Genomic DNA, 13,604 nt, shown 5'->3' with positions numbered 1-13,604 from the left:
GTATTGTCCCTACTTTGCGGCTATTTATGCTACTAGCTCCTACGTAGCCACTCCTAAAGATATTTTCATTCTATTTTGCTTCTGTGTAAGCTTCAGCCCCTGCATTGAAGATCTTGCCTTCATATTCTTGAGTTTTACTTATGTCTCCTTTAAAGCTCCATATTCTCCGTAGATTTAAAAAATGTTCTCTTAACGCTCTTAAATTTTAACGCACAAAATATGTGGCGTCGTTGCCTCGACGTCTGCGCACTCGTGACAGATACTTTGTTGTTTTCTCTCAAATTCCATTATCACAGTTCGTGAAAGAAACAATTACATTGATTTTTAATAATAAATATTAAAGTGATAACATCGAAATGGGTTCCAGAGGAAAGAAGTTTGCCCTAATCTGGTGGCTGCAAGCAAAAGGAAAATGGCAAACCAGCACTAAGATTTTAAAGATAGTTATAAAGAACTCATATCAACCCCCCCCCCTGCCCCAAAAAGGTATCAAACACACGAGAAGAAACGCCAAAATAAAAAGGTAAGAAAGATACAAATCTTTTGTATTGAGTTTTTTCTTTACCACAAAAATAACTCCAAATTAGTTACCACAGATTCTGAAGAAATAAATTTTCCTTTTACGCAATTTTCTTTGGAATTGAAGAATCACGAAATTGAATGATTTCAGTTTAAAAATTTAGAAAATGGGGCATTGTCAAAACCTTAAAAATTGAATATTTCGAGATTAGATCATTGGAAATTATTTATAATTAAAAGCGTTCAAACTTGAATAATTAAAAATTCCAAAATTTTGAATTTGAACAATTCTAAATTTAAAGCGATGAAAATTAGACAATTTTATATTGAAAACTAAATTGAATCATTCAAAGTTAGTGCTTCTGAAATTCTAGAATTTACAGAAAACAAATTACAAAACAAAATGATCATTTTACCTTCAAGCTAATTAGGCGCATTGTTATGAAATCAAAGAATTTAATTATACTAAAAAAACTTTCAAACTAAATCATAATTTTAAATCGGAAATATTAAAAATAAAAAAAATCTACTTCAGGACCTTGAAACATAAAGAATTTGAATTTTATTTTAAACTGACAAAATTTATTTTCACCAAAAATTGTGAGATTAAAACTTTTTTTTAAATCGAAGCCTTTAAAATTTAAATTATTTGTGTTTAATTCAAAGGACATGAAAACTAATAATTTTGAAATTGCTAATTAAACTTTTCCAAATTCAATCAATTTTCTTCAAATTTTAAAAACATGAAAAAAAGTATAATTTCCTTTCAAAAACGATATATTTCCCTCTCGAGAAGTTCTGGGATTTCAAGTGTAGGGCCCTGCTGATTTCAAATGGATTCGGTCAGCGATGATTGTTTTTCGTACATTATTCTCCAAAAACCCGACGTCGATTACAGTTGACTTGTAACCACTCTTAATAAAATCACAGATGGTTATAAATATTTACCAAAGATTTGGATGTAACATTTACTTAAAATAATAATTTGTTTCTTCGAAATGTAATATCTTTAAACCAATTTATTTCTATATGCCGAGGGGTCGATCACTCCAATATTCCAGATACATTCACTAAATATTTCCATACACGTATTCTTTCAATATTGGTGGTAATCTCGATATTCTTTCTAGTCTCAGATATTTAAAACATTTTTCAAAATATTGCGAAATATCCCCAAATATTCACGAATATTCTGACATATTCCTTAATTTTCCTTTGCGCTGTGCACGTTTTTTAAGATTCCAAATTATTTACAATGATTTAAAAAAATGTCAAGAAATTCCAAAAAAGTTGATGTATTATTGTGTTATTACAAAATATGTTCAAGTGTTTAAAGGTATTTTAATGAATTTGGATATAACTTTGGATATAACACTTTAAAATACTTTTTATGAGTTAAAGAGATTTTCAGTCATTTTGAGGGATTTTCCGGCATTTCTATCGATTTAATATAGTTTAAAATTTCTAATCATTTTTCAAACATTCAAAAGAGTTTAAGGATCTTCACGTAATTTAAAAATATTTTTATATATTTAAAGAGATTTTCAGGAGTTTCAAGGGATTTAACGGGAGTTATTCGATTAAATTTTTTTAAAGCTTATAATCGAATTCCAAAGTTTTCGAGTTATTTAAAAGAGTTCAACATATTTTTAATGAATTTAAGGGACTTTAAGTAATTTTTAAGAATTTTTAAGGAATATCGGTAGAATTTAAATGAGTTTTAAGATTTTAAGGTAATTAAACATGTGAACAAATATTAGAGTATAATAGTAATAATATAATAATACAAAAGATTAATTTTTTTGTGGCCTCCATTTTGATGCCCCAAATGGAATATTCGGAATTTTTCGCCCATAAGAGCGCTAAAGTAGATGCAAAAATCGTGTGGCAATATCCTCTACTTTACAATCTTAGCCCCTACAAATATTAGCGTGAAAAGAGTCTCAAAGTAGGGGCTATATTTCGACTCGGGTAATGGTGGCCCTCATCAGAAATTTTTAATAAATCTGTGAAAAGTACATAATTTCTTGTGAGTACGCAGTTTTACAGTTGGAAATGTTATTCTTTGGTTAATATTTCAGTTGTGTAATTATAAAAATTCCTAAATTGAACATTTTAATTGATTAATAACTTTAATAAAGCTTGCAGTATTCTTAAAGAAGTTTTCTTTTAACTAAATCAAACATTATTGGAAAAACAATTACAATTTATTAATAAAATTTCTTAACAATTTTATAAACAAATTTTTTTGAAGTTGTCAGAAAATATTTCAGGCCCTGGAAAATTCCACTGTAATAAAAATATGAAATCATAAAAAACTTTGTAGATAAATAATGATTGAATTATTCTTTAAAAAATCTTCATTTACTTGTCAACGAGAAGTTGATTTTAAAAGGCAAACTTTTTTGCAATTTTACAGAAACTATTTGTATGATAACAGAAAATACCTGACATTTTAATTTGTAAAAGTGAAACTAAACAAATTTTGAAAAACTAAAATTTTTAAAATTTCAGAAACGAAAATTTTTAGAGGAAAATTTTGATACAAGAAATCAAGGAAAAGATTGTGTAAGTACTATTTTCCTTAACAATTTGTACTCTAACTACTTTGAAAAAAAGTTTTTATCAACTTTTTTTCAATAAGGAAAAGAAGAGTTTTTTAAGAATATTTGAATAATTATTCAACGAGAAAGTTTGTTAAACTTTGTATTTTTACTACAGTGCGACTTTTAAGGGAAAAATTTCACTTTCGCATATATAATTTCTCATGATAACAGAAAAATTCTTTAATTAACATTATTTCTCTTATACACAAAAAACTGTGACAACGGTTTTATTAACAAACTGTTCAATTAATTATACTCATCTAGAAAATAATTTCAAAAGAGTTCTTAGACTGCTATAACTTCTGACAACTTTTAAAAAACTTGTTCGTAAATTTGTTACAAAATTTTCCTACTACATTGTAAATGTTTCTTTATCAATTGTACTTCGTGAAAAACATTTTTTTGAAGAATACTGCGAGCTATAATAATTTATATTGATGAAAACTAAATAAAATTGAAATTTTGGAAATAAAGAATTTTTTTATAATTTCACAATTAAGACATTATTTAAATAACAATAATTTCAATTATAAAACTGCATACCTACATGACATTATGTACTTTTCACCGATTTAACAAAACTCACTAATAATAAGGACCACGGTCATTGCCGAAACGTTCAATATAACTCAAATATTTTCAATTCACGTAACCCTAATGCCAACAATGTATAGTACATCAACAATTTCTATGAAATTTATTTTTGAGTGTCAATACATCACCTCATCAACGCAATGGGAATTGGGAGCTTAGGGGAATTTGATATTCGTATTGGAGTTGTTGAGAATCGAGCAGTTAGCCTTTTAAATTGAGGAATATACAGGAAATAGCCAGAAAATAGGTGAGTTGAAACGCAAAAGAATTATCTTCATGGGGGACCTATTTCTCTATATCTGAAATAGTGAATTTCACTATTTCATAGTGAATTTTCACCATAATGGATCACTATAAAATATGGAAATTCACTATTTAAATCAGTGATTTTATGATTTCACTAATTAAAATGAGGAGATTTCAGTAATCCGAAAAGTGGATTCCACTAATTTAAATACTACATTTCACTTATTCGATTAGGAGATTTCACTAATATAATTAGGGCATCTCACTTATTTCAACAGCGAATTAGCTAGAGTCCCAGTTCTTGATAAAAATAATAATAGCAATCCTATCTCAACCAATGGTATTTATTAACTACAACTCGAAGATTATCTCAACAGAGTTTCCATTTTTGTGTTTCATATAGTATAAACTAAGAAGAAAATGAAATTCATTTTGCGCGGCTACCACGTCATACTATTTTGACATTTTTATTCGTTAACAAGGTGGCTACCCACTCGAGAGAATCGGGAGAACCCGGATAAAGCCGGGAAGGAAATATTGCACCGGGGGATTTCCCGTATTTTTTAATTCGCGCATTTTGTAACTTTTGACAGTTTTCGACTAGAAAGTATATAATTTCCAAATTGTTTAGAATAATTAAACTAAAGGTGCACAATATTTCTCGGAATATTTGACATTCTGTAATTTTCAACGGTGAACCTGACAGTGATTTTTTATTTGACAGAAATCAAATCTTTAAACAAAAAAATCTATCCAGTCGTTTCAAATGGCCCATGATACTACATGATATGATCCTTATCAAAAATATATTTATCATCTTTAAAATTTCCATAATTTTAATTTAAAATATTTTTAAATGTAATAATTATAAAACAGTTTAATCTCTAAGGCTTTGAAACTAAAGTTTAGTCATAAATTAATTTGTAAACTAATTTTAAAAAATTTTAAATTTCACAATATTTTATAGTCAGATTAAAATTTTTAGGACCATTTCGCTGTTAAATGTTTCGAATTTTTATCTTAAAAAGCCCTTATAGTCAGTTTTGAATGTAATAATTTGATATGTAAATATACAGAAAATTTCATTGAAAAGCTTAAAATTGTACCATTTCAAAAATGAAATCACATTACAGCAATATTTTTTTGTCTTCTTTATTTTAATTTTTAATTTCCAATTTCAGATCTTGAACTGGTCCGATTGTTAGGTGAATATTTTCATTTTAAAGGGTTTCCATATAAAAAAGTTCTGATATCACAATTTTTGATGACTGATCAACGCATATGGCATCCCTATCCTCACGTACTCCTTCGGGCTCATAAAATGGTCTAACACCGACCTTGAAAAGTTAAACAGAATTGTTCATGTAGAAATGACGAAGCACCAAATGCACCACAGAAATTCAGCGATTGAAAGGGTAGTTCTACCACGACATTTAGGGGGTAGGGGCGTTGTAGATGTCAAAAAACTGTGTGAGTTACAAGTTATACAGTTACGAGACTATTTTAACAGCAAACGAAATGTTGCGCTTTACAGAACCATCTGTCAAGCGGATCTTGAATACACGCCCTTAAATTTGTCCTCAGATGGGGCCTTGAATATCAGGCCAGATACCATAGAGGAATTAGAAATACAATGGAGGCAGAAAGCCATACATGGCGAGCACCCCAACACGTTAGATCAAAGTGAAGTGGATAGTGAGGCATCTAATATTTGGCTAAGAAAGGGTGTTCTGTATCCAGAGACGGAAGGATTCGTCATTGCAATACAGGACAAGGTTGTCATAACCAGGAATTATCGCAAACACGTGTTACATCAAGACGTGGTTGACCGGTGCCGATTATGTGGAGATACCAACGAATCCATCGAGCAGCTTATTGATGGCTGTCGCGTAATGGCTCAGAGAGAATATACGCACAGACATAATGGTGTAGCGGGCATTATACATCAACAACTTGCCCTAAACCTAGGACTCTTAGAAGAATGGGTGCCCTCCTATAGATACATTCCAATGCCTGTTTTAGAAAGCGAAGATTACATCTTATATTGGGATGTTACTATCCAAATGGATCATTACATCCGGGCCAGTCGACCTGACATCATGATGCGAGAAAAAAAAGGTGGAAGAGTCTACATCATCGACATTGCTTGTCTGCTTAACCGAAATTTGCAGTCAACCTATACAATCAAGATCCACAAGTATAGCGAGTTAAGGCATGAAGTAAAGACCATATGGATGAATGTGAATCATGCATCCATTCATCCCATTGTGATTTCGGCTACAGGCAATGTGCACGCAAGGTGCACTGAACATCTTGAACATTTAGGAGTCAGTAGGGTATTGGCAGCAGCTCAGGAGGCAGTTTTATTAAACACCTGTCGCATTGTAAGAAACTTTCTTGATCATCAGGAAACGAGCGACTAAAAACCCGTGGAGTGGTAGATGGTAGCTCTAAGAAAGCATCCATAGGTGACTGTTGTCACCTCCAAAGCTCGTGGCCGTTCGTAATTGTATACCTACAACATCATCGCAGGAGGTTTCAACCATCGTATTAAATTATTTAAATTAAGTTATAGCATTCTAATCTCATCAGTCACCTGACTTAGTCCGTGGCTATGATGTATCACGGGGTTTACCCGAGTAAATGTTTAATAAAAACACACAATAACATAATAATAATTACGTAATAATAATGAACATGAAAAGCGGGCGCCCGAAACTTTTGAACCATAACAAAGGGGGCACTCGCTTCAAAATTTCAAAATAAATGTTTTATAATTTATGCACAGCCCCTTGCCTTCCATGCATAAAAGTATAAAACAAAACAAACAATTTTTAAATCAAATTTGCCTGAAATTAAAAATTCATTTTCGCTCATTTAAAAAAATTATAACTTAGGCACAAGTTCTATTTTATTAGGATGTTTGACTTCATTGCGACACTTCGGATAATTTTTCATTTAGAAAATGCAATAGATATTTTAATTTGCAATAAAGCATAACAACTTTTAGCAATAGTAGTTTTTGATTCTTTAAAATCGGGTATTTTTTTAAGGTGTCATCTTTCAAATTAAAACTTTCAATGCGGGTATTTTTAAATTGCAATGTGAAAAAATTAAAAGTTGGCCCTCTGAGTTTAAGCTCCAGTAAACGAAGAAATATGATCTTATTAGCAAGAAAAATAATTGAAATTTGGTACCCGTTTGAGAAAAAAAAGATACATTACGGAACAAAATTTCCTAAAATCTCTATATAGTTCAGAATCCGGAGACAGCGACAGAGACCTAAAATTAAAAAAAATATATATATATATATATTTATATTGTGTCAGTAAACACTAATAACCTGTGAAACATAATTATTTGGCAGAGAAAATATCCACACGTCAGAAGGCAAATAACATAGCCTGAAAATTATCAAAATTGTGTGAGCGGTTTTACGTCATTTTAACACAATTCGCACTTTTCTTCAATTGTAATACAACTGTGAGATTAAATTCACCTCGTTTCCCTTGAAATGCGATTATACTGTTTTACGAAAAGAAAATCAAGACGCACCAGAAGCCGACATACTCTCTGAAAGCCAGATACACGGAAAAATGCAGAGAATTAACAATAACTATTCTGTAAATCATTTCGAACTGTTCTGTCATAACTACAGAACTGATAATAAGTACTAAAAGTCGGTGCCGTAAAAGTTCAAAATGATTATTACGCACAAGTTAAAGAGAAACTACATTTGCGCTAGAAGAACCACAGTTCTAGGTCGCTTAAAATTACAGAACTCTAATGTGTTTGGAAATACACGGACTTGGCACGCGCTACTCAGGTGTGTGTCGCAAACTCAGTTGCGATACGACAGTACAGTTGCATCAGTGTGTATCAGTGTTGTCCGTCCCGGGAACGCATCGGCGAGATTCAATAAAGAATCACAATTCAAAATTACAAAAACAAAAATTAATGGAAATTAGATGTAAAATAACGTTATTTTAAAGAATAATTGCAAGGTTTGATTGCAATTTCATCTTTTTTGTTCAAAATTCAACTATTTGATTAAAAATTTATCTTCTTGTAGGAAAAAATTCATAATTTTCGTTCATATTCATGGTTTTAGCTGATAAATCATCTATTGGGTTACAAATGCTTCATAATTCTTGAAGATTTATCATTTTAACAGAAATTAGAAAACAGTTAAAGAATTATTAATTTTTAAAAATTCGAGGAAGTACGACAGTACAGTTGCATCAGTGTGTGTCAATATTGTGCGTCCCGGTATCGCATCGGCGAGATTCAATAAAGAATCACAATTCAAAATTACAAAAACGAAAAATTAATGGAAATTAGATGTAAAAAACTGTTATTTTTAAGAAGAATTGGAATATTTGATTGCAATATCATCTTTTTTGTTCAAAATTGAACTATTTGGTTAAAACTTTATCTTCTTGTAGAAAAAAATTCATAATTTTCGTTCACGTTTATGGTTCTAGTTGATAAATAATAAATTGGGTTATAAATGCTTCTTTATTCTTGAAGATTTATCATTTTAATAGAAATTACAAAAAAGTTAAATAATTATTAATTTTTAAAAATTCGAGAAAGTTTAAGCGATATTTAGAAGTTTTGAAAAGATTTGACTGTACTTTAAAATTTTTTTAAATTTCAAAAAATTTAAAACAAAATTTAATTTTTAATGTTACAACATACATTTTTTATGCCATTCAAGAATTTTGAAAATTTTGAGGATAATAGAAATAATTGCTTGAAATTCCTGGAAAAATTGCAAATGTTTTCTTCAAAAAAATTAATTTTAATATAATATTTAGAACGATTAAAAGAAGCAAAAGAAATAAACGAATAAATAAAAATGATGTAATTATTAATTTATAAAAATTAGAAATTTTTTAAAAATTTATACTCAGTGCAACAGAGCTAAAACTGTACCAATTCCTAAAGAAGGAACAAATCATTATCTTTTTAATAATTATCAACTATTAAGTCTTCTATCACATATGAGTAAAATTGCGTAGAAAATATTCAAAAATAGCCTTAATAACATTCTTAAAGAAGATTTTTAACAGAATATTGAAAAAGATTTCGAAATAAAAAAAGATCTCGATAAATGAATAAAAATTGAATGATTATAATATTTTATTTAATTAATAAACTTTTTGCTTTTTTCCACATTGAAACATGAATTCTAAAAATGCTAAAATGGAAACTCTTAAATTATCTCCTTTAACATTCTTTCAAATCCGTTTGAATTTTCTAAAAACATTCTAAAGAATTCAATTTTATAAAATGCTACGAAATGCTATTACATTTTTAAAAAAGATTAAAAATTAGTTAGGAATTATTATAAACAACCAAAAATTAAAAAAAGTACTTATTTTGTTTTCGAAATCTTTTAAAATGCGCTGAATTCTAAAAATGATACAATAGAAACTTTTAAATAATCTTCTTCAAAAATCCTTTTTAAACCCGCTGAACTTTTCTGAAAAAAATTCTAAAGATTTCATTTTTTTTTAATTATACCAAATTCATTCACAGGATTAAAATAGATTGAAAATTAGTTAGAAATGATTATAAATAGCCTAAAATTTGAAAATAGTCCTAATTTTATATTCCAAATATTAAATAATTTAAAGGCTTCTATTTTTTTCATTTTAAGGATTACGTTTTTGGAATTGTTATTCAAAGTTTCATAAGTTGTTCATTAATATGATATTATTATTTTTTGTAAAAAACCATTAAAGGCTCTGTATGTTTCAAACTAATGTTATCTTTTTAAAAAATATAACATAATAGAAAAAAAGTAAAAAATAAGTAACGTTCCTGATTGATGATTTAAAAATCGCAACATTTCAAAATTATTAATTGTAAATTCAAACATTTGATCCTCAACAAGTTTAGTTTCAAAAGCATGTAGTTTCAAATGACATTTAAAGTGATTTAAATAAATTTTATTATTAAAAAATGAGATTTTTCTGTACAAAAAAAAATTCACTCTGTTCTTTACGAGCAAAAATTAAAGAATTGAATTCTAAAAACTTAAAACTGATATATTTTCTAATTAAAATCATAAAAATTAATAATTTTAAGCCTAATTAAGGCATTAATTTTTGAGCAATTCACAAGTTCCTTTAAATTTAAATTGGGACCGTGAATCTAAATCGATAAAAATTAATCCTTTTTAAATTATGCATAACGCTCTTAGAAATTCGTTTAAAAATCTTCGGCTGGAAATCTCAAATCTTATAATCCATCCAATCCCGTAGATTCATTTCTTATGAAATGTTATTGAAGAAATTTTCCTAATCATTATTATTTAAAATCTTATGAATTATTGTAAAAAAGAAAAAAATGCAAAAATTTCCCGGATTATTTGGAGTTTGCATGAGTCCTTAATTTTGGAAAATGTTCTTCATACCACAAAAAAGACGCGCGCAATTTTAATTTTGTTCTAATGAAATTTATAAATGTTTTTATTTTTATAATATTTGCATGAAAATCATTTCGTCTTTCTATAGAGATAGGAAATTTAATTTCTCGTTTAATAAGTCTAAATTGAAGGCAAAATGTGAGTCTTATGATAAAATAGAGCAAAAAACGTCAAATTTTAATGTTTTCGAAAAATTATAATTTTTTATAGAGAATTCATCTTTTTTGTTTCAATAAATCAACTTTTTGGAATCATGTTGTACTCCTTCAGTAAACATTTGTTTTATTGGCTAAAACTTGAACTATTGCCATGTACAGTCTATTATTAATTTAAAATTTTAATATTTTACCTTTAGTTTCAAAATTGATCGTTTTAATAAAAATGTTGACTATTTGGTTGAAAATTATTGTATTTAATTATTTTTAATTTAAAATAATTGAAAAATTATTAGTTTTATGGTGAAAAATCAAAATTTAAAAAGGTCGAAAAAAATATTTTTTCCCAAAATTGTTTTTATGTTTTCGTGAACATCATAGTTTATATTTGTTGTGACGAATCTTTAATCAGAAGTTTTTTTTCCAAGCATCACTTTTTAATCATGTTAGTATTTACTTCAGTGATTTCGATACTATTTTCAATCAACGCATATATGTTGGAATTTTTAAACATTTTATAATAATTTTCGTATGTTTTATTTTGAGCGTTATGGTACAAGATACAACTTTTCGTCATCAAAATATTTAATACTAAACTCATATATTGTTGACCTCTCTTTCAGAAATATTGGCAAAAAAGTTAAAATAATACAATTTTCTTGGGTTTATAAACTATCCAATATATTCGACTTTTTCACAAAACTGTGCAAATTTTTTCTTTGATCCTGCCAAATGTGAACTTTGAACAAATAAGTCGATCTAATTTTAAATTGTAAAATTGTTCATAAATCTAGTGTTCTAAGTGTAAAAAATTTTCGAATGTTTGAAACTTATTTCTTTTAAGTTCAGACATTTCATTTCAACAACATTTTACTGACAAACTTGACGAAAATATCCGAGGTTCAAGTAAGAAAATTAAATATAACTCGGTCGACCAAAAATGTTGGGTCCCTCACTGGTCGTTTCTCACAAACAGTGAGAATTTCCTTGGTAAGTATATAAGGACCACTCCGGCCAATACTCACAGCGTGCGATATTCTGCGTTAGGGAAATGCGTTGCGTGCATTCCTTAATATTAAATCTCTAAACGATATTCTTGGCTGAATTGCAGGGATAGGTGGTGATAAAGGCGAAAAGACTTTACACAGACACACACTTTTAATATGAGTAAACTCTGAATATTTATTGTGTCACTTACACACTGTGTCACTCTGCTCTTACACTAATAAATTAAATAATAATCAAATAAGCTACTCTACTGTTAAACTCAAAAAGGAACTCAAAGTATAAAAGGTCTAAATAAATGCTCTCGTGCGGAAGGCTGCTCGAACAGTGAGCGGCGCTGCGACGAGCGGAGAATCCAGCGGCGTGCCGCGAGGAGGGGGTGGCCACTCTGGCGGCCAAAACTCTCATCTTGGAGACACGAAGTATTCCGACACTCCCTCCTTTCGGGTCTCCACTCTTTACCCGCTAGGCCTCACTTCATTCTGGCAATCTGTAACAAAAAGTAAAAACCAAATCCCAACTCTGAATTAACACTTGAGTCTTTTGATTAACCCAATATTTTGTCCCTCAAATATATATGGCTTGGTTTAGGCAGAGGTTTAGTCATTATATCCGCGATGTTTTCTTTAGATTGGACGTACTCAATTTCAACTCTCTTTTGCATCACACAATTCTTAATATAATCTCCATGTGCCTGAGTAATGCGTTCTTTATTTCCAGTGGTTTCTCTGGTTTTCAATTTTCTCTGAATTTCCTCGAGGTCGTCATCGAACGCCTTGAGTTTATTTGTCCCATACATTTGAGTACAATGTCTGGCTGATTTGTTGTCACACTTTATGGTAGCTGGGTAAAACGAGTAGCCTGTGATGTCTCTCAAAGCCTTGTCTAAGGAAATCAACTCTTGACACACTTCGGTCATGGCCAGATACTCTGCTAGGCAAGTGGACAATCCCGAATGTGGTTGCTTGTGACTCCTCCAGGCTACTGTGTCTCCGAATAATTTGACTACATATCCGCTAGTGGATTGAGACTCTTCGCAATCTCTGAAACTCGAGTCAGTGTGTGCTTCAAGTTTTTCCCCTTGTGCTCTGAATATCAATCCTCTTCCAGTTGTACCTCGGAGATATCTAAATATTCTTTTTACTTCTTTCCAATCTTCCTCTGTAGGCGATGCTTGTTTTCTAGAAAGATAGTTTACTGCAATTGATATGTCTGGTCTAGTAGCTCCGGCTAGGTAGAGCAGACTACCAATTGCTTCTCTGTATGGGAATGAACTACTTTTGGTTGCACTTGTTTTCTCTGAAGCTCTGAGTTCTCTATTCTTCACCTGTCTCGTTACCATCGGGGTTTCCTGCGCATGGCATTCTTTCATGTTGAATCTTTCTAGAATTCTCTCTGCATATTCTTTTTGGTTTAAAGTTAAAACTCTATTTTCTCTGTCTCTTTCAATTTTCATTCCTAAGTACATTCTCGGTTCTCCTAAGTCTTTCATGTTGAATGCTTTGCATAATTTAGTTTTTATTTCTTGGAGTTTCTCTGAATTATTACTAGCCAAGATGATGTCGTCTACATACAGCGATAGTAATGCCATCATGCCATTTTTCCTCCAAGTAAATAAACAGGGATCGTTGATGTCTCTTTCTAAACCGAGCTTAAAAGCTTCTTCTGTGAATTTTTCGTTCCATTTCTTGGGGCTAATTTTCAAGCCGTACAACGTTCTCTTTAGCTTACATACTTTTGTTTTTCTCGTTTCTTATTCACAGTCTAAGCCCTCTGGAATTTCCATGTATATGTCGTCCTGCAAGACCCCGTTGAGAAAGGCTGTTTTCACATCCAATTGGACTGCTTTTTGTTTTATTTTTTGTCATATTTGTTTATGACTGCCAATACAGCTCTAATCAACGCTAGTTTTGACACTGGAGCATATGTTTCTCTTAACTCGTATTTGTTTTTGTCTTTGAAACCTCTGATTACTAGCCTAGCTTTGAATTTTACATCTCCGCTCTCTGTTTCTTTTCTCTTGAATATCCACCTGGAATCTAT

This window comes from Belonocnema kinseyi, chromosome 3, assembly GCF_010883055.1.
Source record: "Belonocnema kinseyi isolate 2016_QV_RU_SX_M_011 chromosome 3, B_treatae_v1, whole genome shotgun sequence".
Taxonomy (NCBI): Eukaryota; Metazoa; Arthropoda; class Insecta; order Hymenoptera; family Cynipidae; genus Belonocnema; species Belonocnema kinseyi.
The sequence above is the reverse complement of the archived record's forward strand: the minus strand, read 5'-3'. Positions refer to the sequence as shown.